At 40.4% G+C, this 27182-nt stretch overlaps 3 non-coding genes and 1 pseudogene across 3 annotated transcripts; 1 reads left to right on the top strand and 3 right to left on the bottom strand.

The window, feature by feature from the left end:
* Positions 1-291: 291 nt before the first annotated feature.
* On the bottom strand, positions 292-858 carry LOC112794951 (uncharacterized; annotated as a pseudogene).
* A 5848-nt stretch (positions 859-6706) lies between these two features.
* On the bottom strand, positions 6707-6814 carry LOC112798538 (small nucleolar RNA R71). Its single transcript, XR_003200147.1, has one exon. It is a non-coding gene; the product is annotated as a small nucleolar RNA R71 (small nucleolar RNA).
* Positions 6815-19975: 13161 nt separating this feature from the next.
* On the top strand, positions 19976-20083 carry LOC112799337 (small nucleolar RNA R71). Its single transcript, XR_003200911.1, has one exon. It is a non-coding gene; the product is annotated as a small nucleolar RNA R71 (small nucleolar RNA).
* A 6036-nt stretch (positions 20084-26119) lies between these two features.
* LOC112799336 (small nucleolar RNA R71) lies at positions 26120-26227 on the bottom strand. Its single transcript, XR_003200910.1, has one exon. It is a non-coding gene; the product is annotated as a small nucleolar RNA R71 (small nucleolar RNA).
* Positions 26228-27182: the final 955 nt, after the last annotated feature.

Raw genomic sequence — 27182 nt, 5'->3', positions numbered from 1 at the left:
TTAACAAAATGAGACTTCATGTGCTAGTTAATTTGATTTAATTTCGCGATCATAAACTTAGAAGACAACTGTTACATGATTGAATAACATTTTTCCTGGTATGAATTTAGTCGTGTGTTAGTTTCCCCAAGTGCAACAAGCAACTAAAAATTGGGTCAAGGGGAAGGAAAACTCCTGAAGATATAAAACACTTTTCCTTCTATGGTCAGAACTCAACCAACACCCAAGCACCCGCTTCATGTTGAAGACAAAGACAAAGACAAAAGCAACACTTGAATACTGCAACTCTACTCAGGAATAAGTTGATTTTGCATTCACGCCTAAGACCCTACCTGACTTATTGTCATCAGGGTTAAACTCCGGTTCACGAATACTGATTGACGAACACTCCTCAATCTGATACTCCCTCTCGTCATCCAGTGGTTTCATGTACGAGCATGACCGTTCCTCGGTATCTACATTAGGTATAGGCTCATGGCCAGAACCAAACGGTAACTCCATGGATGTAGATCCGGGAGGTTGTGTTCTCATCTACACCGATCTTAGAAGTGCAGCTTTTCTCAAATAAGCTGAGTGGCATATATCACTTGGAGATGATGGGAATCGGCCCTCAGAATCTGACCCTCGTTGGCGAGGCTGGAAGCATGTGACAGCCAAGATGCTTGAGCTATACGACGCAATTGAACTACTAGAAGGTGTTGAAGAGGATGCATTCTGTGGTTTTTGGTACTTATATATTGAAGAAATTGGACTGCTTGGAAGACTGTCCAGTTGGGTCGGGCAAGCGTGCAGTGGGGTCTCGCAAAACCTCAAGCTGAGAGCGCGCCATTTGGAGTTCTGTAACTCCAGAAAATCCATTTCGAGTGCAGGGAGGTCAGAATCCAACAACATCAGCAGTCCTTTGTCAGCCTTCTATCAGAGTTTTGCTTAGGTCCCTCAATTTCAGCCAGGAAATACCTGAAATCACAGAAAAACACACAAGCTCATAATAAATTCTAGAAATGTGAATTTAGCATAAAAATTAATGAAAACATCCCTAAAAGTAGCCAGATCCTACTAAAAACTTCCTAAAAACAATGCCAAAAAGCGTATAAATTATCTGCTCATTACAATACCAAACTTAAATTGTTGCTTGTCCCTAAGCAACTGAAAATCAAATAGGATAAAAATGAAGAGAATATACTATAGGTCTCAAAATATCATTGAAAATTAGTTCTAATTAGATGAGCAGAACTTGTAGCTTTTTGCTTCTGAACAGTTTTGGCATCTCACTTTTTCTTTTGAAGTTTAGAATGATTGGCATCTATAGGAACTTAGAATTTCAGATAGTGTTATTGATTCTCTTAGTTAAGTATGTTGATTCTTGAACACAGCTACTTTTATGAGTCTTGGCCGTGGCCCTAAGCACTTTGTTTTCCAGTATTACCACCGGATACATAAATGCCACAGACACATGACTGGGTGAACCTTTTCAGATTGTGACTCAGCTTTGCTAAAGTCCCCAGTTAGAGGTGTCCAGAGCTCTTAAGCACACTCTTTTGCTTTGGATCACGACTTTAACTACTTAGTCTCAAGTTTTTCACTTGGACCTGCATGCCACAAGCACATGGTTAGGGACAGCTTGATTTAGCCACTTAGGCCTGGATTTATTTCCTTGGGCCCTCCTATCCATTGATGCTCAAAGCCTTTGATCCTTTTTACCCTTGCCTTTTGGTTTTAAGGGCTATTGGCTTTTTCTGCTTGCTTTTTTTTTGCAAGCTTTGTTCTTCACTACTTTTTCTTGCTTCAAGAATCAATTTTATAATTTTTCAAATCATCAATAACATTTCTCTTTGTTCATCATTCTTTCAAGAGTCAACAATTTTAACATTCATAAACAACAAGATAAAAAATATGCACTGTTCAAGCATTCATTCAGAAAATAAAAAGTATTGTCACCACATCAATATAATTGAACTAATTTCAAGGACAATTTCGAAATTCATGTACTTCTTGTTCTTTTGAATTTAGAAACATTTTTCATTTAAGAGGGGTGAAGGATTTATAGAATTATTCATAGCCTTAAGACATAGTTACTAGACACTAATGATCATGTAATAAAGACACAAACATAGAAAAACATGAAGCTTAAGAACCGAAAAACAGAAAAAATAAGAACAAGGAATCAGTCCACCTCAGTGATGGTGGCGCTTTCTTCTTGAAGAACCAATGATGTCCTTGAGCTCTTCTATGTCTCTTCCTTGCCTTTGTTGCTCCTCCCTCATTGCTCTTTGATCTTCTCTAATCTCATGAAGAATGATGGAGTGCTCTTGATGTTCCACCCTTAATTGATCCATGTTGTAAATCAAGTCTTCTAGAGAAGTGTTGAGTTGTTTCCAATAGTTGTTGGGAGGAAAGTGCATCCATTGAGGCATCTTAGGGATTCCTTGGTGATGAGCTTCCTCATGCGTCTCTTGGGATCCATGAGTGGTCTCTCTTGTTTGCTCCATCCTCTTCTTAGTGATGGGCTTGTCCTCTTCAATGAGGATGTCTCCTTCCATGATAACTCCAGCTGAGTAGCATAGATCGCAATAAGATGAGGAAAAGCTAGCCTTGCCAAGGTAGAGGGCCTTTCGGCTATTTTGTAGAATTCAAGGGAGATGACTTCATGAACTTCTACTTTCTCTCCAATCATGATGCTATGGATCAAGATGGCCCGATCTACGGTAACTTCAGATCGGTTGCTAGTGGGGATGATGGAGCGTTGGATGAACTCCAACCATCCTCTAGCCACAGGCTTGAGGTCCAGTCTTCTTAATTGAACTGGCTTGCCTTTGGAATCTCTTTTCCATTGAGCTCCTTCAACACATATGTCCATAAGGACTTGGTCCAACCTTTGATCAAAGTTGACCCTTCTAGTGTAGGGGCGTGCATCTCCTTGCATCTTGGGCAAGTTAAACACTGATGAGCGGATAATTTGTACGCTTTTTGGCATTGTTTTTAGTATGTTTTTAGTATGATCTAGTTAGTTTTTAGTATATTTTTATTAGTTTTTAGTTAAAATTCACTTTTCTGGACTTTACTATGAGTTTGTGTGTTTTTCTGTGATTTCAGGTATTTTCTGGCTGAAATTGAGGGACCTGAGCAAAAATCTGATTCAGAGACTAAAAAGGACTGCAGATGCTGTTGGATTCTGACCTCCCTGCACTCGAAGTGGATTTTCTGGAGCTACAGAAGCCCAATTGGCGCGCTCTCAACGGCGTTGGAAAGTAGACATCCTGGGCTTTCCAGCAATATATGATAGTCCATACTTTGCCCAAGATTTGATGGCCCAAACCGGCGTACAAAGTCACCCTCAGAAATCCCAGCGTTAAACGCCGGAACTGGCACCAAAATGGGAGTTAAACATCCAAACTGGCATAAAAGCTGGCGTTTAACTCCAAGAAGAGTCTCTACACGAAAATGCTTCAATGCTCAGCCCAAGCACACACCAAGTGGGCCCGGAAGTAGATTTTTATGTCATTTACTCATCTCTGTACACCCTAGGCTACTAGTTCTCTATATATAGGACCTTTTACTATTGTATTTTCATCTTCGGATCTTTGGAATCTTTTGATCTTTAGATCTTTTGATCTTTGGGAGGCTGGCCATTCGGCCATGCCTAGACCTTGTTCTTATGTATTTTCAACGGTGGAGTTTCTACACACCATAGATTAAGGTGTGGAGCTCTGCTGTACCTCGAGTATTAATGCAATTACTATTGTTCTTCTATTCAATTCCGCTTGTTCTTGTTCCAAGATATCACTTGTTCTTCAACTTGATGAATGTGATGATCCGTGACACTCATCATCATTCTCACCTATGAACGTGTGCCTGACAACCACCTCCGTTCTACCTTAGATTGGGTGAATATCTCTTGGATTCCTGATACACGATGCATGGTTGATCGCCTGACAACCGAGTGCTCGCCTGACAACCGAGCCAGCCATTCCGTGAGATCAGAGTCTTCGTGGTATAGGCTAGAACTGATGGTGGCATTCAAGAGAATCCGGAAGGTCTAACCTTGTCTGTGGTATTCTGAGTAGGATTCAATGATTGAATGACTGTGACGTGCTTCAAACTCCTGAGGGCGGGGCGTTAGTGACAGACGCAAAAGAATCACTGGATTCTATTCCGGCCTGATCGAGAACCGACAGATGGATAGCCGTGCCGTGACAGGGTGCGTGGAACATTTCCACTGAGAGGATGGGAGGTAGCCACTGACAACGGTGAAACCCTTGCTTAAGCTTGCCATGGAAAGGAGTAAGAAGGATTGGATGAAGACAGTAGGAAAGCAGAGAGACGGAAGGGAAGGCATCTTCATACGCTTATCTGAAATTCCTACTAATAAATTACGTAAGTATCTCTATCTTTATCTTTATGTTATATGCGTTTATCACCATACCCATTTGAGTTTGCCTGACTAAGATTTACAAGGTGACCATACCTTGCTTCATACCAACAATCTCTGTGGGATCGACCCTTACTCGCGTAAGGTTTATTACTTGGACGACCCAGTACACTTGCTGGTTAGTTGTGCGAAGTTGTGTTTATGCCATGGTATTGAACACCAAGTTTTTGGATTCATTACCGGGGATTATTTGATTTGTGAAAAGTATTGATCACAATTTCGCGCTACCAAGTTTTTGTCGCCGTTGCCGGGGATTGTTGAGTTTGGACAACTGATGGTTCATCTTGTTGCTTAGATTAGGTATTTTTCTTCAGAGTTCTTAAGAATGAATTCTAGTGTTTCAAGGTGATGTTCTTATCATCACCAAAGCTGATTGATTTTCATCAATTTAGCTCTTGAATGCAATGTCCTGCTGAAGCTTGTTCAGCCATGTCTAATTTCTTTAGACTGAAGCTTTAGACTAACATTGCATGATTCCTGGAATGCTCATTAAGAATTTTGATACCTTTATTTTCTTTTTCCACTTAATTTTTGAAAAAAGCACAAAAAAATTACAAAATCATAAAATCCAAAAATTTCTTGTTTGAGTCTAGTGTCTCATATTAAGTTTGGTGTCAATTGCATGTTTCTGTTCTTCTTGCATTCATGCATGTGTCTTCATTCATCTTCAAGTTGTTCTTGATGATTTCATTGCTTTGATCTTTGAATTCTCTTGACTTGAGTGTTTATGTGTCTCATATAGTGTCAGTAGTATACAAACTGCTAAGTTTGGTATCTTGCATGCATTGTTATTTGATTTTAGTTGCATTTTGATTATTCCTTATTATTAAAAATCCAAAAATATTTTTTAATTTGTGTCTTTTCAAGTCAATAATACAGAGAATTGAAGATTCATAACATACAGCAGAGGAATTGCACAGAAAAAGCTGGGCGTTCAAAACGCCCAGTGAAGAAGGACAGACTGGCGTTTAAACGCCAGCCAGGGTACCTGGTTGGGCGTTTAACGCCCAAAAGGGTAGCATTTTGGGCGTTAAACGCCAGAATGTGCACCATTCTGGGCGTTTAACGCCAGGATGGCACAAGGGGGAAGATTTTGTTTTCAATGCAAATTTTTTTTCAAGTTTTCAAAATCTTTTCAAAATCAAATCTTTTTCAAATCATATCTTTTCAATCAAATCTTTTTCAAATTCAATTTCTTTCTATTTTCAAAGATACTTGCTATCAATTAATGATTTGATTCAACATTTCAAGTATGTTGCCTTTTCTGTTGAGAAAGGTTTAATGTTTGAATCATATCTTTTCTTGATAGCCAAGTCATTAATTTTCGAAATCAATTTTTTTTAAAATGTTTTTCAAATCATATCTTTTCAATCACATCTTTTTAAAACCAATCATATCTCCTTAACCACATCTTTTTTTCAAAATAACTTTCAATCAAATCTTTTTGATTTCAAATTCTTTTTCAAAAATCACTTGATTTCTTTTCCACTTTCATTTTCGAAAATCAATTAGTGTTTTTCAAAAATGTTTTCAAAATCTTTTACTTAATTTTCGAAAATTACTTCCCTTCTTCTCACATCCTTCTATTCCTTAATGCAAAATTCGAACTCCATCTTCTTTAATATGTTCGAATTTTCTACTTCTGTCTTCTACTTTTCTTTTCCTTTGACACCTAAAGGAATCTCTATACTGTGACATAGAGGATTCCACATTTTCTTGTTCCCTTCTCTTTCTTATGAGCAGGAGCAAGGACAAAAACATTCTTGTTGAGGCTGATCCTGAACCTGAAAGGACCTTGAAGAGAAAGCTAAGAGAAGCCAAAGCACAACTCTCTGTAGAGGACCTAACAGAATTCTTCAAAGAAGAAGAACACATGGCAGCCGAAAACAACAACAATGCCAACAATGCAAGGAAGGTGCTGGGTGACTTTACTGCACCTACTCCCGACTTCTATGGGAGAAGCATCTCTATCCCTGCCATTGGAGCAAACAACTTTGAGCTTAAGTCTCAATTAGTTTCTCTAATGCAACAGAATTGCAAGTTCCATGGACTTCCATTGGAAGATCCTCATCAGTTTTTAGCTGAATTCTTGCAAATCTGTGACACTGTCAAGACTAATGGGGTTGACCCTGAGGTCTACAGACTTATGCTATTCCCTTTTGCTTAAGAGACAGAGCTAGGACATGGTTGGACTCTCAACCTAAAGAAAGCCTGGACTCTTGGGAAAAGCTAGTTAATGCCTTCTTGGCAAAGTTCTTTCCACCTCAAAAATTGAGTAAGCTTAGAGTGGAAGTCCAAACCTTCAGACAGAAGGAAGGAGAATCCCTCTATGAAGCTTGGGAAAGATACAAACAATTAATCAGAAAGTGCCCTTCTGACATGCTTTCTGAATGGAGCATCATAGGTATTTTCTATGATGGTCTCTCTGAACTATCCAAGATGTCTTTGGATAGCTCTGCTGGAGGATCTCTTCATCTGAAGAAGACGCCTACAGAAGCTCAAGAGCTGATTGAAATGGTTGCAAATAACCAATTCATGTACACTTCTGAAAGGAATCCTGTGAACAATGGGACCAATCAGAAGAAAGGAGTTCTTGAGATTGACACTCTGAATGCCATATTGGCTCAGAACAAAATATTGACTCAACAAGTCAATATGATTTCTCAAAGTCTGTCTGGAATGCAAAATGCACCAAGCAGTACTAAGGAGGCTTCATCTGAGGAAGAAGCCTATGATCCTGAGAACCCTTCAATAGAAGAGGTGAATTACATGGGAGAATCCTATGGAAACACCTATAATCCTTCATGGAGAAATCATCCAAATCTCTCATGGAAGGATCAACAGAGACCTCAACAAGGTTTCAACAACAATAATGGTGGAAGAAACAGGTTTAGCAATAGCAAGCCTTTTCCATCATCTTCTCAGCAACAGACAGAGAGTTCTAAGCAGAATACCTCTGACTTAGCAACCATGGTCTCTGATCTAATCAAAACCACTCAAAGTTTCATAACTGAAACAAGGTCCTCCATTAGAAATTTGGAGGCACAAGTGGGTCAGCTGAGCAAGAAAATTACTGAACTCCCTCCTAGTACTCTTCCAAGCAATACAGAAGAAAATCCAAAAGGAGAGTGCAAAGCCATCAACATGGCCGAATTTGGAGAGGAGGAAGAGGCAGTGAACGCCACTGAGGAAGACCTCAATGGACGTCCACTGGCCTCCAATGAGTTCCCCAATGAGGAACCATGGGAATCTGAGGCTCAAAATGAGACCATAGAGATTCCATTGGACTTACTTCTGCCATTCATGAGCTCTGATGAGTATTCTTCCTCTGAAGAGGATGAGTATGTCACTGAAGAGCAAGTTGCTAAATACCTTGGAGCAATCATGAAGTTAAATGACAAGTTATTTGGAAATAAGACTTGGGAGGATGAAGCACCCTTGCTCACCAAAGAACTGGATAACTTGTCTAGGCAGAAACTGCCTCAAAAGAGACAGGATCCTGGGAAGTTTTCAATACCTTGTACCATAGGCACCATGACCTTCAAGAAGGCCTTGTGTGACTTAGGGTCAAGTGTAAACCTCATGCCTCTCTCTGTAGTGGAGAAGTTAAGGATCTTTGAGGTGCAAGCTGCAAATATCTCACTAGAGATGGCAGACAATTCAAGAAAACAAGCCTATGGACTTGTAGAGGATGTTCTGGTAAAAGTTGAAGACCATTACATCCCTACTGATTTTATAGTCCTAGAGACTGGGAAGTGCATGGATGAATCCATCATCCTTGGCAGACCCTTCCTAGCCACAGCAAAGGCTGTGATTGATGTTGATAGAGGAGAGTTGATCATTCAAGTGAATGAAGAATCCTTTGTGTTTGAGGCTCAAGGATATCCCTCTGTCACCATGGAGAGTAAGCATGAAGAGCTTCTCTCAAAACAGAGCCAAACAGAGCCCCCACAGTCAAACTCTAAGTTTGGTGTTGGGAGGCCACAACCAACTTCTAAGTTTGGTGTTGAACCCCCACATTCAAACTCTAAGTTTAGTGTTGGGAGGTTCCAACATTGCTCTGAGTATTTCTGAGGCTCCATGAGAGCCCTCGGTCAAGCTACTGACATTAAAGAAGCGCTTGTTGGGAGGCAACCCAATGTTATATTTTATCTATTTTCCTTTGTTATTTTATATTTTGTGTAGGTTGATGATCATGAGAAGTCACAAAATCAATGAAAAAAGCAAAAACAGAATGAAAAACAGAAAGAAAAACAGCACACCCTGGAGGAGAGCGTGCTGGCATTTAAACGCTAGTAAGGCTAGCTGTTGGGCGTTTAACGCCCAGTCTGGCACCATTCTGGGCGTTTAACGCCAGAAAGGGGCACCAGACTGGCGTTAAACGCCAGAAAAGGGCAAGAAGCTGGCGTTAAACGCCAGAAATGGGCACCAGCCCGGCGTTTAACGCCAGAATTGGAACAAAACGCAATTTTGCTTGCCATTTGGTGCAGGGATGACTTTTCCTTGACACCTCAGGATCTGTGGACCCCACAGGATCCCCACCTACCCTACCACACTCTCTCTCTTCTTCACCCATTCACCAATCACCTCAACACCTCTTACCCAAAAACCCTTCACCTATCAAATCCCATCTTTCTCTTCACCACTCACATCCATCCTTCATAAAACCCCACCTACCTCACCATTCAAATTCAAACCACTTTCCCACCCAAAACCACCCCCCACTCCTATATAAACCCATCTTCACTCCTTCATTTTCACACAACATACACCCCACTTCTACCCCTTTTGGCCGAACACAAAGCCATTCCCTTCTTCCTCATTTCTTCTTCTTCTACTCTCTTCTTTCTTCTTTTGCTCGAGGACGAGCAAACCTTTTAAGTTTGGTGTGGTAAAAGCATTGCTTTTTGTTTTTCCATAACCATTTATGGCATCCAAGGCCGGAGAAACCTCTAGAAAGAGGAAAGGGAAGGCAAAAGCTTTCACCCCCGAGTCATGAGAGATGGAGAGATTCATCTCAAGGGTGCATCAAGACCACTTCTATGAAGTTGTGGCCTTGAAGAAGGTGATCCCCGAGATCCCTTTCAAACTCAAAAAAAAAGGGGTCAACTTTGATCAAAGGTTGGACCAAGTCCTCATAAACATTTGTGAAGAGGGCGCTCAATGGAAGAGAAACTCAAGAGGGAAGCCGGTTCAACTGAGAAGGCATGACCTCAAGCCCATCACTAAGAAAAGGATGGATCAAGCATGAGGAAATTCCTCCTCATAAAATCTCTGAGATGCCTCAAGGGATGCACTTTCCTCCACAAAACTATTGGGAGCAAATCAACACCTCCCTAGGAGAATTGAGTCCAACATGGGATAACTAAGGGTGGAGCATCAAGAGCACTCCATCATCCTCCATGAAATCAGAGAAGATCAAAGAATCATGAGAGAGGAGCAACAAAGACAAGGAAGAGACATTGAGGAGCTCAAGCACTCCATAGGATCTTCAAGAGGAAGAAAGAGCCGCCATCACTAAGGTGGACCTGTTCTATAATTTCCTTGTTCTTTATTTTCCTATTTTTCGAATTTTTAGTGCTTATGTTTGTCTATGTTTGTGTCTTGTGATCATTAGTGTCTTAGTGTCTATGCCTTAAAGTTATGAATGTCCTATGAATCCATCACCTTTCTTGAATGAAAAATGTTCTTAATTGAAAAAGAAAAGAATTGCATGAATTTTGAATTTTATAACAGTTTGATTATTTTGATGTGGTGGCAATACTTTTGTTTTCTGAATGTATGCTTAAACAGTGCATATGTCTTTTGAATTTGTGGTTCATGAATGTTGGCTCTTGAAAGAATGATGAAAAAGGAGACATGTTACTGAGGATCTGAAAAATCATAAAAATGATTCTTGAAGCAAGAAGAAGCAGTGAATACAAAAAAAAAAATTTCGAAAAAAAAAGGGAGAAAAAGAAAACGAAAAAAAAAAGAAAAGAGAAAAAGAGAAATAAAGTTGTGATCCAAGGCAATAAGAGTGTGCTTAAGAACCCTGGACACCTCTAATTGGGGACTTTAGTAAAGCTGAGTCACAATCTAAAAAGGTTCACCCAATTATGTGTCTGTGGCATGTATGTATCCGGTGGTAATACTGGAAGACAGAGTGCTTTGGGCCACAGCCAAGACTCAATAAGTAGCTATGTTCAAGAATCATCACACTTAACTAGGAGAATCAATAACACTATCTAGATTCTGAGTTCCTAAAGAAGCCAACCATTCTGAATTTCAAAGGATAGAGTGAGATGCCAAAACTGTTTAGAGGCAAAAAGCTAAAAGCCCCGCTCATCTAATTGATACTGATCTTCATAGATGTTTTTGGAATTCATTGCATATTCTCTTCTTTTTATCTTATTTGATTTTCAGTTGCTTGAGGACAAGCAACAATTTAAGTTTGGTGTTGTGATGAGCGGATAATTTGTACGCTTTTTGGCATTGTTTTTAGTATGTTTTTAGTATGATCTAGTTAGTTTTTAGTATATTTTTATTAGTTTTTAGTTAAAATTCACTTTTCTGGACTTTACTATGAGTTTGTGTGTTTTTCTGTGATTTCAGGTATTTTCTGGCTGAAATTGAGGGACCTGAGCAAAAATCTGATTCAGAGACTAAAAAGGACTGCAGATGCTGTTGGATTCTGACCTCCCTGCACTCGAAGTGGATTTTCTGGAGTTACAGAAACTCAATTGGCGCGCTCTCAACGGCGTTAAAAAGTAGACATCCTGGGCTTTCCAGCAATATATGATAGTCCATACTTTTCCCAAGATTTGATGGCCCAAACCGGCGTACAAAGTCACCCTCAGAAATCCCAGCGTTAAACGCCGGAACTGGCACCAAAATGGGAGTTAAACGCCCAAACTGGCATAAAAGCTGGCGTTTAACTCCAAGAAGAGTCTCTACACGAAAATGCTTCAATGCTCAGCCCAAGCACACACCAAGTGGGCCCGGAAGTAGATTTTTATGTCATTTACTCATCTCTGTACACCCTAGGCTACTAGTTCTCTATATATAGGACCTTTTACTATTGTATTTTCATCTTCGGATCTTTGGAATCTTTTGATCTTTAGATCTTTTGATCTTTAGGAGGCTGGCCATTCGGCCATGCCTAGACCTTGTTCTTATGTATTTTCAACGGTGGAGTTTCTACACACCATAGATTAAGGTGTGGAGCTCTGCTGTACCTCGAGTATTAATGCAATTACTATTGTTCTTCTATTCAATTCCGCTTGTTCTTGTTCCAAGATATCACTTGTTCTTCAACTTGATGAATGTGATGATCCGTGACACTCATCATCATTCTCACCTATGAACGTGTGCCTGACAACCACCTCCGTTCTACCTTAGATTGGGTGAATATCTCTTGGATTCCTGATACACGATGCATGGTTGATCGCCTGACAACCGAGTGCTCGCCTGACAACCGAGCCAACCATTCCGTGAGATCAGAGTCTTCGTGGTATAGGCTAGAACTGATGGTGGCATTCAAGAGAATCCGGAAGGTCTAACCTTGTCTGTGGTATTCTGAGTAGGATTCAATGATTGAATGACTGTGACGTGCTTCAAACTCCTGAGGGCGGGGCGTTAGTGACAGACGCAAAAGAATCACTGGATTCTATTCCGGCCTGATCGAGAACCGACAGATGGATAGCCGTGCCGTGACAGGGTGCGTTGAACATTTCCACTGAGAGGATGGGAGGTAGCCACTGACAACGGTGAAACCCTTGCTTAAGCTTGCCATGGAAAGGAGTAAGAAGGATTGGATGAAGACAGTAGGAAAGCAGAGAGACGGAAGGGAAGGCATCTTCATACGCTTATCTGAAATTCCTTCTAATGAATTACATAAGTATCTCTATCTTTATCTTTATGTTATATGCGTTTATCACCATACCCATTTGAGTTTGCCTGACTAAGATTTACAAGGTGACCATACCTTGCTTCATACCACCAATCTCTGTGGGATCGACCCTTACTCGCGTAAGGTTTATTACTTGGACGACCCAGTACACTTGCTGGTTAGTTGTGCGAAGTTGTGTTTATGCCATGGTATTGAACACCAAGTTTTTGGATTCATTACCGGGGATTATTTGATTTGTGAAAAGTATTGATCACAATTTGTGAAAAGTATTGATCACCTTCTTCTTGGCCACAACATCATAGAAGTGGTCTTGATGGGCTTTAGAGATGAATCTCTCCATCTCCCATGACTTGGAGGTAGAAGCTTTTGTCTTCCCTTTTCCTTTTCTAGAGGTTTCTCCGGCCTTAGGTGCCATAGGTGGTTATGGAAAAATAAAAAAGCTATGCTTTTACCACACCAAACTTAGAATATTGCTTGCCCTCGAGCAAGAGAAGAAAGAATAGATAAAGAAGAAGAAGATTTGGAGGAAAGGGAGAGAGGGTTGTGTTGTATGAAAATGAAGAAGAATGGGGGGGTTTATATAGTAGAGGGAGAGGGGTTAAGGTTCGGCCATATTGGGTGGGTTTGGGTGGGAAAGTGATTTTTTGAAATTTGAAGGTTGGTGGGGTGTATGGGGAAGAGTGGATGGATGTGAGTGGTGAAGAGGTGATGGGGAAGAGAGATTGAGGTGATTGGTGAAGGGTGAAGGGTTTTGGGGAAGAGTGTTCATTGGATTGTGTGAAAAGAGAGAGAGAGGGTGAGTTGAGGTAGGTAGGGATCCTGTGGGATCCACAGATCCTGAGATGATTCTGTGGGGTCCACAGATCCTGAGGTGTCAAGGATTATCATCCCTGCACCAATGACGTGTGTAAAACGCCCTCTGCCTGCAATCCTGGCGTTCAACGCCAGATTGATGCTTGTTTCTGGCGTTGACCGCTAGCTTCATGCTTGTTTTGGGCGTTCAACACCCATTTGCAGCATGTTTCTGGCGTTGAACGCCAGTTCCATACTTGTTTCTGGCGTTCAGCGCCAGCTCTCCTCAGGGTGTCTTCCTAGCATTTAAATGCCAGGATGCTGCTTGTTTCTGGTGTTCAACACCAGATCCATGCTCTGTTCTGGTGTTGAACGCTAGCCAGATGCTCCTTACTGGCGTTTAAACGCCAGTAAGGCCTTCCTCCAGGGTGTGCTTTTTCTTCTGCTATTTTTGATTCTGTTTTTAATTTTAGTATTTATTTGGTGACTCCACATGATCATGAACCTAATAAAACATAAAAGAACAATAAAAGAAAAATAAAATTAGATAAATAAAATTGGGTTGCCTCCCAATAGGCGCTTCTTTAATGTCAATAGCTTGACAATGGGCTCTCATGGAGCCTCACAGGTGATCAGGTAAATGTTGTAGACTCCCAACACTAAACTTAGAGTTTGGATGTGGGGGTTTCTCAACACCAAACTTAGAGTTTGGTTATGGCCTCCCAACACCAAACTTAAAGTTTGATTGTGGGGGCTTTGTTTGACTCTGTACTGAGAGAAGCTTTTCATGCTTCCTCTCCATGGTTGCAGAGGAAGATCCTTGAGCTTTAAACACCAAGTAGTCCCCATTCAATTGAAGAACTAGCTCTCCTCTGTCAACATCAATCACAGCTCCTGCTGTGGCTAGGAAAGGTCTTCCAAGGATGATGCATTCATCCTCTTCCTTCCTAGTGTCTAAGATTATGAAATTAGTAGGGATGTAAAGGCCTTTAACCTTTACTAACACATCCTCTACCAATCCATAAGCTTGTCTTACTGACTTGTCTGCCATCTGTAATGAGAATGTGGCATACTGTACCTCAAAGATCCCCAGCTTCTCCATTACAGAGAGTGGCATAAGATTTATACCTGACCCCAGGTCACACAGAGCCTTCTCAAAGGTCATGGTGCCCATGGTACAGGGTATTAAGAATTTACTGGGATCTTGTTTCTTTTGAGGTAAAGTTTGCTGAACCCATGCATCTAGTTCACTAATGAGCAAGGGAGGTTCACCTTCCCAAGTCTCATTACCAAACAACTTGGCATTCAGCTTCATGATAGCTCCTAGATATTGAGCAACTTGCTCTCTAGTCACATCTTCATCCTCTTCAAAGGAAGAATAGCTCTCAAAGCTCATGAATGGCAGAAGGAGATTTAATGGGATCTCTATGGTCTCTGTATGAGCCTTAGATTCCTTTAGGTCCTCAGTAGGGAACTCTTTCTTGCTTGAGAGACATCCCATGTGGTTTTCCTCACTGGGATTCACGTCCTCCCCTTCCTCCTTGAATTCGGCCATATTGACAATATCAATGGCTTTGCACTCTCTTTTTGGATTCTCTTCTGTGTTGCTTGGGAGAGTACTAGGAGGGGTTTCAGTGGCTTTCTTACTCAGCTGGCCCACTTGTGCCTCCAAATTTTTTATGGAGGACATTGTTTCACTCATGAAACTTAAAGTGGCCTTAGACAGATCAGAGACTATGTTTGCTAAGTTAGAGGTGCTCTGCTCAGGATTCTCTGTCTGTTGTTGAGAAGATGATGGAAAAGGCTTGCTATTGCTGAGCCTGTTTCTTCCACCATTATTAAAGCCTTGTTGAGGCTTTTGTTGATCCTTCCATGAGAAATTTGGATGATTTCTCCATGAAAAATTATAGGTGTTTCCATAAGGTTCACCCATGTAATTTACCTCTGCCATTGCAGGGTTCTCAGGATCATAAGCTTCTTCTTCAGAAGATGCCTCTTTAGTACTGTTGGATGCATTTTGCCATCCATTCAGACTCTGAGAAATCATGTTAACTTGCTGAGTCAACATTTTGTCTGAGCCAATATGGCATTCAGAGCATTAATCTCAAGAACTCTCTTCCTCTGAGGCGTCCTATTATTCACAAAATTCCTCTCAGAAGTGTACATGAATTGATTATTTGCAACCATGTCAATAAGCTCTTGAGCTTCTGCAGGCATTTTCTTTAGGTGAATAGATCCACCTGCAGAATGGTCCAGTGACATCTTAGAGAACTCAGATAGACCATAATAGAATATATCCAAAATGGTCCACTCTGAAAGCATGTCAGAAGGACACCTTTTGGTCATTGATGAGCGGATAATTTGTACGCTTTTTGGCATTGTTTTTAGTATGTTTTTAGTATGATCTAGTTAGTTTTTAGTATATTTTTATTAGTTTTTAGTTAAAATTCACTTTTCTAGACTTTACTACGAGTTTGTGTGTTTTTCTGTGATTTCAGGTATTTTCTGGCTGAAATTGAGGGACCTGAGCAAAAATCTGATTCAGAGACTAAAAAGGACTGCAGATGCTGTTGGATTCTGACCTCCCTGCACTCGAGGCTGATTTTCTGGAGCTACAGAAGCCCAATTGGCGCGCTCTCAACGGCGTTGGAAAGTAGACATCCTGGGCTTTCCAACAATATATGATAGTCCATACTTTGCCCAAGATTTGATGGCCCAAACCGGCGTACAAAGTCACCCTCAGAAATCCCAGCGTTAAACGCCGGAACTGGCACCAAAATGGGAGTTAAACGCCCAAATTGGCACAAAAGCTGGCGTTTAACTCCAAGAAGAGTCTCTACACGAAATGCTTCAATGCTCAGCCCAAGCACACACCAAGTGGGCTCGGAAGTGGATTTTTATTTCATGAACCACAAATTCAAAAGACATATGCACTGTTTAAGCATACATTCAGAAAACAAAAGTATTGCCACCACATCAAAATAATCAAACTGTTATAAAATTCAAAATTCATGCAATTCTTTTCTTTTTCAATTAAGAACATTTTTCATTCAAGAAAGGTGATGGATTCATAGGACATTCATAACTTTAAGGCATAGACACTAAGACACTAATGATCACAAGACACAAACATAGATAAACATAAGCACTAAAATTTGAAAAACAGGAAAATAAAGAACAAGGAAATTAAAGAACGGGTCCACCTTAGTGATGGCGGCTCTTTCTTCCTCTTGAAGATCCTATGGAGTGCTTGAGCTCCTCAATGTCTCTTCCTTGTCTTTGTTGCTCCTCTCTCATGATTCTTTGATCTTCTCTAATTTCATGGAGGATGATGGAGTGTTCTTGATGCTCCACCCTTAGTTGTCCCATGTTGGAACTCAATTCTCCTAGGGAGGTGTTTAGTTGCTCCCAATAGTTTTGTGGAGGAAAGTGCATCCCTTGAGGTATCTCAGGGATCTCATGATGAGTGGGGTCTCTTGTGTGCTCCATCCTCTTCTTAGTGATGGGCTTGTCCTCATCAATAGGGATGTCTCCCTCTATGTCAACTCCAACCGAATAACAGAGGTGACAAATGAGATGAGGGAAGGCTAACCTTACCAAGGTAGAAGACTTGTCCGTCACCTTATAAAGTTCTTGAGATATAACCTCATGAACTTCTATTTCTTCTCCAATCATGATGCTATGAATCATGATAGCCCGGTCTATAGTAACTTCGGACCGGTTGCTAGTGGGAATGATTGAGCGTTGAATAAACTCTAACCATCCTCTAGCCACGGGTTTGAGGTCATGCCTTCTCAATTGAACCGGCTTTCCTCTTGAATCTCTCTTCCATTGGGCGCCCTCTTCACATATGACTGTGAGGACATGGTCCAACCTTTGATCAAAGTTGACCCTTCTAGTGTAAGGATATTCATCTCCTTGCATCATGGGCAAGTTGAATGCCAACCTTACCCTTTCCGGACTAAAATCCAAGTATTTCCCCCGAACCATAGTAAGATAATTCTTTGGATCCGGGTTCACACTTTGATCATGGTTCTTGGTGATCCATGCATTGGCATAGAACTCTTGAACCATTAAGATTCCGACTTGATGAATGGGGTTGGTAAGAACTTCCCAACCTCTTATTTGGATCTCATGTCGGATCTCTGGATATTCACTCTTTTTGAGTGAAAAAGGGACCTCGGGGATCACCTTCTTCAAGGCCACAACTTCATAGAAGTGGTCTTGATGCACCCTTGAGATGAATCTTTCCATCTCCCATGACTCGAAAGTGGAAGCTTTTGCCTTCCCTTTCCTCTTTCTAGAGGTTTCTCCGGCCTTGGATGCCATAAATGGTTATGGAAAAACAAAAAGAATGCTTTTACCACACTAAACTTAAAAGGTTTGCTCGTCCTCGAGCAAAAGAAGAAAGAAGAGAGTAGAAGAAGAAGAAATGAGGAAGAAGGGAATGGCTTTGTGTTTCGGCCAAAGGGAGAGAAAGAGTGTTTAGGTTGTGTGAAAATGAAGGAGTGAAGATGGGTTTATATAGGAGTGGGGGGTGGTGATGGTTCGGCTATGTGAGGGTGGGTTTGGGAGGGAAGGTGTTTTGAATTTGAAGGGTGAGGTAGGTGGGGTTTTATGAAGGATGGATGTGAGTGGTGAAGAGAAAGATGGGATTTGATAGGTGAAGGGTTTTTGGGGAAGAGGTGTTGAGGTGATTGGTGAATGGGTGAAGAAGAGAGAGTGTGGTAGGGTAGGTGGGGATCCTGTGGGGTCCACAGATCCTGAGGTGTCAAGGAAAAGTCATCCCTACACCAAATGGCATGCAAAAATGCGTTTTTAGCCATTTCTGGCGTTAAACGCCGGGCTGGTGCGCATTTCTGGCATTTAACGCCAGCTTCTTGCCCTTTTCTGGCGTTAAACGCCCAGAATGGTGCCAGACTGGGCGTTAAACACCCATCTGCTAGCCTTACTGGCGTTTAAATGCCAGTAGGTTCTTCCTCCAGGGTGTGCTGTTTTTCTTTCTGCTTTTCATTCTGTTTTTGGTTTTTTGATTGATTTTGTGACTTCTCATGATCATCAACCTACAAAAAATATAAAATAACAAAAGAAAATAGTCAAAACATAACATTGGGTTGCCTCCCAACAAGCGCTTCTTTAATGTCAGTAGCTTGACAGAGGACTCTCATGGAGCCTCAGAAATGCTCAGAGCCATGTTGGAACCTCCCAACATCAAACTTAGAGTTTGAATGTGGGGGTTCAACACCAAACTTAGAGTTTAGTTGTGGCCTCCCAACACCAAACTTAGAGTTTGACTGTGGGGGCTCTGTTTGGCTCTGTTTTGAGAGAAGCTCTTCATGCTTCCTCTCCATGATGACAGAGGGATATCCTTGAGCCTTAAACACAAGGGATTCTTCATTCACTTGAATGATCAACTCTCCTCTATCAACATCAATCACAGCCTTTGCTGTGGCTAGGAAGGGTCTGCCAAGGATGATGGATTCATCCATGCACTTCCCAGTCTCTAGGACTATGAAATCAGTAGGGATGTAATGGTCTTCAACTTTTACCAGAACGTCCTCTACAAGTCCATAGGGGTGTTTTCTTGAATGGTCTGCCATCTCTAGTGAGATATTTGCAGCTTGCACCTCAAAGATCCCTAACTTCTCCATCACAGAGAGAGGCATGAGGTTTACACTTGACCCTAAATCACACAAGGCCTTCTTGAAGGTCATGGTGCCTATGGTACAAGGTATTGAAAACTTCCCAGGATCCTGTCTCTTTTGAGGTAGTTTCTGCCTAGACAAGTTATCCAGTTCTTTGGTGAGCAAAGGGGCTTCATCCTCCCAAGTCTCATTTCCAAATAACTTGTCATTTAACTTCATGATTGCTCCAAGGTATTTAACAACTTGCTCTTCAGTGACATACTCATCCTCTTCAGAGGAAGAATACTCATCAGAGCTCATGAATGGCAGAAGTAAGTCCAATGGAATCTATATGGTCTCATTTTGAGCCTCAGATTCCCATGGTTCCTCATTGGGGAACTCATTGGAGGCCAGTGGACGTCTATTGAGGTCTTCCTCAGTGGCGTTCACTGCCTCTTCCTCCTCTCCAAATTCGGCCATGTTGATGGCTTTGCACTCTCCTTTTGGATTTTCTTCTGTATTGCTTGGAAGAGTACTAAGAGGGAGTTCAGTAATTTTCTTGCTCAGCTGACCCACTTGTGCCTCCAAATTTCTAATGGAGGACCTTGTTTCAGTTATGAAACTTTGAGTGGTTTTGATTAGATCAGAGACCATGGTTGCTAAGTCAGAGGTATTCTGCTTAGAACTCTCTGTCTGTTGCTGAGAAGATGATGGAAAAGGCTTGCTATTGCTAAACCTGTTTCTTCCACCATTATTATTGTTGAAACCTTGTTGAGGTCTCTGTTGATCCTTCCATGAGAAATTTGGATGATTTCTCCATGAAGGATTATAGGTGTTTCCATAGGATTCTCCCATGTAATTCACCTCTTCCATTGAAGGGTTCTCAGGATCATAGGCTTCTTCCTCAGATGAAGCCTCCTTAGTACTGCTTGGTGCATTTTGCATTCCAGACAGACTTTGAGAAATCATATTGACTTGTTGAGTCAATATTTTGTTCTGAGCCAATATGACATTCAGAGTGTCAATCTCAAGAACTCCTTTCTTCTGACTAGTCCCATTGTTCACAGGATTTCTTTCAGAAGTGTACATGAATTGGTTATTTGCAACCATTTCAATCAGCTCTTGAGCTTTTGTAGGCGTCTTCTTTAGATGAAGAGAGCCTCCAGCAGAGCTATCCAAAGACATTTTGGATAGTTCAGAGAGACCATCATAGAAAATACCTATGATGCTCCATTCAGAAAGCATATCAGAAGGACACTTTCTGATTAATTGTTTGTATCTTTCCCAAGCTTCATAGAGGGATTCTCCTTCCTTCTGTCTGAAGGTTTGGACTTCCACTCTAAGCTTACTCAATTTTTGAGGTGGAAAGAACTTTGCCAAGAAGGCATTGACTAGCTTTTCCCAAGAGTCCAGGCTTTCTTTAGGTTGAGAGTCCAACCATGTCCTAGCTCTGTCTCTCACAGCAAAAGGGAATAGCATAAGTCTGTAGACCTCAGGGTCAACCCCATTAGTCTTGACAGTGTCACAGATTTGCAAGAACTCAGCTAAGAACTGATGAAGATCTTCCAATGGAAGTCCATGGAACTTGCAATTCTGTTGCATTAGAGAAACTAATTGAGGCTTAAGCTCAAAGTTGTTTGCTCCAATGGCAGGGATAGAGATGCTTCTCCTATAGAGGTCGGGAGTAGGTGCAGTAAAGTCACCCAGCACCTTCCTTGCATTGTTGGCATTGCTGTTGTTTTCGGCTGCCATGTGTTCTTCTTCTTTGAAGAATTCTGTTAGGTCCTCTACAGAGAGTTGTGCTTTGGCTTCTCTTAGCTTTCTCTTCAAGGTCCTTTCAGGTTCAGGATCAGCCTCAACAAGAATGCTTTTGTCCTTGCTCCTGCTCATAAGAAAGAGAAGGGAACAAGAAAATGTGGAATCCTCTATGTCACAGTATAGAGATTCCTTTAGGTGTCAGAGGAAAAGAAAAGTAGAAGACAGAAGTAGAAAATTCGAACATATCAAAGAAGATGGAGTTCGAATTTTGCATTAAGGAATAGTGTTAGTCCATGAATAGAAGGATGTGAGAAGAAGGGAAGTAATTTTCGAAAATTAAGTAAAAGATTTTGAAAACATTTTTGAAAAACACTAATTGATTTTCGAAAATGAAGGTGGAAAAGAAATCAAGTGATTTTTGAAAAAGATTTTGAAATTAGAAATAAAAAAGATTTGATTGAAAACTATTTTGAAAAAGATGTGGTTAAGAAGATATGATTAGTTTTAAAAAGATGTGATTGAGAAGATATGATTTGAAAAACATTTTAAAAAGATTTGATTTTGAAAAACTTTGAAAACTTAGAAAAAAATTGATTTGAAAACAAAATCTTCCCTCTTGTGCCATCCTGCCGTTAAACGCCCAGAATGGTGCACATTCTGGCGTTTAACGCCCAAAACTATACCCTTTTGGGCGTTAAACACCCAACCAGGTGCCCTGGCTGGCGTTTAAACGCCAGTCTGTCCTTCTTTACTGGGCGTTTTGAACGCCCAGCTTTTTCTGTGTAATTCCTCTGCTGTATGTTCTGAATCTTCAATTCTCTGTATTATTGACTTGAGAAGACACAAATTAAAAATATTTTTGGATTTTTAATAATAAGAAAATATCAAAATGCAACAAGAATCAAATAACAATGCATGCAAGACACCAAACTTAGCAGTTTGTATACTACTGACACTAATGAGAATGCATATGAGACACACAAAACACTCAAGTCAAGATAATTTAAAGATTAGAGTAAGAAATCATCAAGAACATCTTGAAGATCACTAAGACACATGAATGAATGCATGCAATTGACACCAAACTTAACATGAGACTAGTGTCTCAACAAGAAACATAGAATATTTTTTTGTTTTTATGAAAATTTTTTTGTGCTTTTTCGAAAATTAAGTGGAAAAATATATCAAAGTTCTTAATGAGAATTCCAGGAATCAGTGCAATGCTAGTCTAAGACTCCGGTCCAGGAATTAGACATGGCTTCACAGCCAGCCAAGTTTTCAAGGAAAGCTTCGGTCCAAAACACTAGACATGGCCAATGACCAGCCAAGCCTTAGCAGATCACTGCTCCAAAAGCAAGATTGATAGAAATCAACAAGCTCTTGTGATGATAAGTTGAAACCTCGGTCCAATGGAATTAGACATGGCTTCACAGCCAGCCAGATTTCAACAAATCATCATGAAACTCTAGAATTCATGTTTAAGAACTCCGAAAAAAAAATACCTAATCTAAGCAACAAGATGAACCGTCAGTTGTCCAAACTCAACAATCCCCGGCAATGGCGCCAAAAACTTGGTAGCGCAAAATTGTGATCAATACTTTTCACAAATCAAATAATCCCCGGTAATGAATCCAAAAACTTGGTGTTCAATACCATGTGGTAGCGCGAAATTGTGATCAATACTTTTCACAAATCAAATAATCCCCAGTAATGAATCCAAAAACTTGGTGTTCAATACCATGGCATAAACACAACTTCGCACAACTAACCAGCAAGTGTACTGGGTCGTCCAAGTAATAAACCTTACGCGAGTAAGGGTCGATCCCACAGAGATTGTTGGTATGAAGTAAGCTATGGTCACCTTGTAAATCTTAGTCAGGCAAACTCAAATGGGTATGGTGATAAACGCATATAACATAAAGATAAAGATAGAGATACTTATGTAATTCATTAGTAGGAATTTTAGATAAGCGTATGAAGATGCCTTCCCTTCCGTCTCTCTGCTTTCCTACTGTCTTCATCCAATCCTTCTTACTCCTTTCCATGGCAAGCTCAAGTAAGGGTTTCACCGTTGTCAGTGGAAATGTTCAACGCACCCTGTCACGGCACGGCTATCCATCTGCCGGTTCTCGATCAGGCCGGAATAGAATCCAGTGATTCTTTTGCGTCTGTCACTAACGCCCCGCCCTCAGGAGTTTGAAGCTCGTCACAATCATTCAATCATCGAATCCTACTCAGAATACCACAGACAAGGTTTAGACCTTCCGGATTCTCTTGAATGCCACCATCAGTTCTAGCCTATACCACGAAGATTCCGGTTAAAGAATCCAAGAGATATTCACCCAGTCGAAGGTAGAACGGAGGTGGTTGTCAGTCACACGTTCATAGGTGAGAATGATGATGAGTGTCACGGATCATCACATTCATCAAGTTGAAGAACAAGTGATATCTTAGAACAAGAACAAGCGGAATTGAATAGAAGAACAATAGTAATTGCATTAATACTCGAGGTACAGCAGAGCTCCACACCTTAATCTATGGTGTGTAGAAACTCCAACGTTGAAAATACATAAGAACAAGGTCTAGGCATGGCCGAATGGCCAGCTTCCCAATGATCAAAAGATCTAAAGATCAAAAGATTCCAAAGATCAGAAGATTTCAAATACAATAGTAAAAGGTCCTACTTATAGAAAACTAGTAGCCTAAGGTTTACAGAGATGAGTAAATGACATAAAAATCCACTTCCGAGCCCACTTGGTGTGTGCTTGGGCTGAGCATTGAAGCATTTTCGTGTAGAGACTCTTCTTGGAGTTAAACGCCAGCTTTTGTGCCATTTTGGGCGTTTAACTCCCATTTTGGTGCCAGTTCCGGCGTTTAACGCTGGGATTTCTGAGGGTGACTTTGTACGCCGGTTTGGGCCATCAAATCTTGGGCAAATTATAGACTATCATATATTGCTGGAAAGCCCAGGATGTCTACTTTCCAACGCCGTTGAGAGCGCGCCAATTGGGCTTCTGTTGCTCCAGAAAATCAGCTTCGAGTGCAGGGAGGTCAGAATCCAACAGCATCTGCAGTCCTTTTTAGTCTCTGAATCAGATTTTTGCTCAGGTCCCTCAATTTCAGCCAGAAAATACCTGAAATCACAGAAAAACACACAAACTCATAGTAATGTCTAGAAAAGTGAATTTTAACTAAAAACTAATAAAAATAATACTAAAAACTAACTAGATCATACTAAAAACATACTAAAAACAATGCCAAAAAGCGTACAAATTATCCACTCATCACTAAGATTTACAAGGTGACCATAGCTTGCTTCATACCAACAATCTCTGTGGGATCGACCCTTACTCATGTAAGGTTTATTACTTGGACGACCCAGTACACTTGCTGGTTAGTTGTGCGAAGTTGTGTTTATGCCATGGTATTGAATACCAAGTTTTTGGCGCCGTTGCCGGGGATTGTTGAGTTTGGACAACTGACGGTTCATCTTGTTGCTTAGATTAGGTATTTTTTTTCGGAGTTCTTAAACATGAATTCTAGAGTTTCATGATGATTTGTTGAAATCTGGCTGGCTGTGAAGCCATGTCTAATTCCATTGGACCGAGGTTTCAACTTATCATCACAAGAGCTTGTTGATTTCTATCAATCTTGCTTTTGGAGCAGTGATCTGCTAAGGCTTGGCTGGCCATTGGCCATGTCTAGTGTTTTGGACCGAAGCTTTCCTTGAAAGCTTGGCTGGCTATGAAGCCATGTCTAATTCCTGGACCGGAGTCTTAGACTAGCATTGCTTAGCATTGCACTGATTCTTGGAATTCTCATTAAGAACTTTGATATCTTTTTCCACTTAATTTTCGAAAAAGCACAAAAAAATTTACAAAATCATAAAAACAAAAAAATATTCTATGTTTCTTGTTGAGACACTAGTCTCATGTTAAGTTTGGTGTCAATTGCTTGCATTCATTCATGTGTCTTAGTGATCTTCAAGATGTTCTTGATGATTTCTTACTCTAATCTTTAAATTCTCTTGACTTGAGTGTTTTGTGTGTCTCATATGCATTCTCATTAGTGTCAGTAGTATACAAACTGCTAAGTTTGGTGTCCTGCATGCATTGATATTTGATTCTTGTTGCATTTTGATTTTTCCTTATTATTAAAAATCCAAAAATACTTTTAATTTGTGTCTTCTCAAGTCAATAATACAGAGAATTGAAGATTCAGAACATACAGCAGAGGAATTACATAGAAAAAGATGGGCGTTCAAAACGCCCAATAAAGAAGGACAGACTGGCGTTTAAACGCCAGCCAGGGTACCTGGTTGGGCGTTTAACGCCCAAAAGGGTATAGTTTTGGGCGTTAAACGCCAGAATGTGCACCATTCTGGGCGTTTAACGCCTGGATGGCACAAGAGGGAAGATTTTGTTTTCAAATCAATTTTTTTCCAAGTTTTCAAAGTTTTTCAAAATCAAATCTTTTTCAAATCAAATTTTTTTCAATCAAATCTTTTTCAAAATCAATTTCTTTCTATTTTTAAAAATACTTGCTATCAATTAATGATTTGATTCAACATTTCAAGTATGTTGCCTTTTCTGTTGAGAAAGGTTTAATGTTTGAATCATATCTTTTCTTGTTAGCCAAGTTTTTAATTTTCAAAATCAAATCTTTTTAAAATGTTTTTCAAATCATATTTTCTCAATCACATCTTTTTAAAACTAATCATATCTTCTTAACCACATCTTTTTTAAAATAATTTTCAATCAAATCTTTTTGATTTCTAATTTCAAAATCTTTTTCAAAAATCACTTGATTTCTTTTCCACCTTCATTTTCGAAAATCAATTAGTGTTTTTCAAAAATGTTTTCAAAATCTTTTACTTAATTTTCGAAAATTACTTCCCTTCTTCTCACATCCTTCTATTCATGGACTAACACTATTCCTTAATGCAAAATTCGAACTCCATCTTCTTTGATAAGTTCGAATTTTCTACTTCTGTCTTCTACTGTTCTTTTCCTCTGACACCTAAAGGAATCTCTATACTGTGACATAGAGGATTCCATATTTTCTTGTTCCCTTCTCTTTCTTATGAGCAGGAGCAAGAATAAAAGCATTCTTGTTGAGGCTGATCCTGAACCTGAAAGGACCTTGAAGAGAAAGCTAAGAGAAGCCAAAGCACAACTCTCTGTAGAGAACCTAACAGAATTCTTCAAAGAAGAAGAACCTATGGCAGCCGAAAACAACAACAATGCCAACAATGCAAGGAAGGTGCTGGGTGACTTTACTGCACCTACTCCCGACTTCTATGGGAGAAGCATCTCTATCCCTGCCATTGGAGCAAACAACTTTGAGCTTAAGCCTCAATTAGTTTCTCTAACGCAACAGAATTGCAAGTTCCATGGACTTCCATTGGAAGATCCTCATCAGTTTTTAGCTGAATTCTTGCAAATCTGTGACACTGTCAAGACTAATGGGGTTGACCCTGAGGTCTACAGACTTATGCTATTCCCTTTTGCTGTGAGAGACAGAGCTAGGACATGGTTGGACTCTCAACCTAAAGAAAGCCTGGACTCTTGGGAAAAGCTAGTCAATGCCTTCTTGGCAAAGTTCTTTCCACCTCAAAAATTGAGTAAGCTTAGAGTGGAAGTCCAAACCTTCAGACAGAAGGAAGGAGAATCCCTCTATGAAGCTTGGGAAAGATACAAACAATTAATCAGAAAGTGTCCTTCTGATATGCTTTCTGAATGGAGCATCATAGGTATTTTCTATGATGGTCTCTCTGAACTATCCAAAATGTCTTTGGATAGCTCTGCTGGAGGCTCTCTTCATCTGAAGAAGACGCCTACAGAAGCTCAAGAGCTGATTGAAATGGTTGCAAATAACCAATTCATGTACACTTCTGAAAGAAATCCTGTGAACAATGGGACTAGTCAGAAGAAAGGAGTTCTTGAGATTGACACTCTGAATGCCATATTGGCTCAGAACAAAATATTGACTCAACAAGTCAATATGATTTCTCAAAGTCTGTCTGGAATGCAAAATGCACCAAGCAGTACTAAGGAGGCTTCATCTGAGGAAGAAGCCTATGATCCTGAGAACCCTTCAATGGAAGAGGTGAACTACATGGGAGAATCCTATGGAAACACCTATAATCCTTCATGGAGAAATCATCCAAATTTCTCATGGAAGGATCAACAGAGACCTCAACAAGGTTTCAACAATAATAATGGTGGAAGAAACAGGTTTAGCAATAGCAAGCCTTTTCCATCATCTTCTCAGCAACAGACAGAGAGTTCTAAGCAGAATACCTCTGACTTAGCAACCATGGTCTCTGATCTAATCAAAACTACTCAAAGTTTCATAACTGAAACAAGGTCCTCCATTAGAAATTTGGAGGCACAAGTGGGTCAGCTGAGTAAGAAATTACTGAACTCCCTCCTAGTACTCTTCCAAGCAATACAGAAGAAAATCCAAAAGGAGAGTGCAAAGCCATCAACATGGCCGAATTTGGAGAGGAGGAAGAGGCAGTGAACGCCACTGAGGAAGACCTCAATGGACGTCCACTGGCCTCCAATGAGTTCCCCAATGAGGAACCATGGGAATCTGAGGCTCAAAATGAGACCATAGAGATTCCATTGGACTTACTTCTGCCATTCATGAGCTCTGATGAGTATTCTTCCTCTGAAGAGGATGA

This window comes from Arachis hypogaea, chromosome 4 (assembly GCF_003086295.3).
Source record: "Arachis hypogaea cultivar Tifrunner chromosome 4, arahy.Tifrunner.gnm2.J5K5, whole genome shotgun sequence".
Taxonomy (NCBI): Eukaryota; Viridiplantae; Streptophyta; class Magnoliopsida; order Fabales; family Fabaceae; genus Arachis; species Arachis hypogaea.
This window is presented reverse-complemented; position numbering and strand designations above follow the sequence as displayed.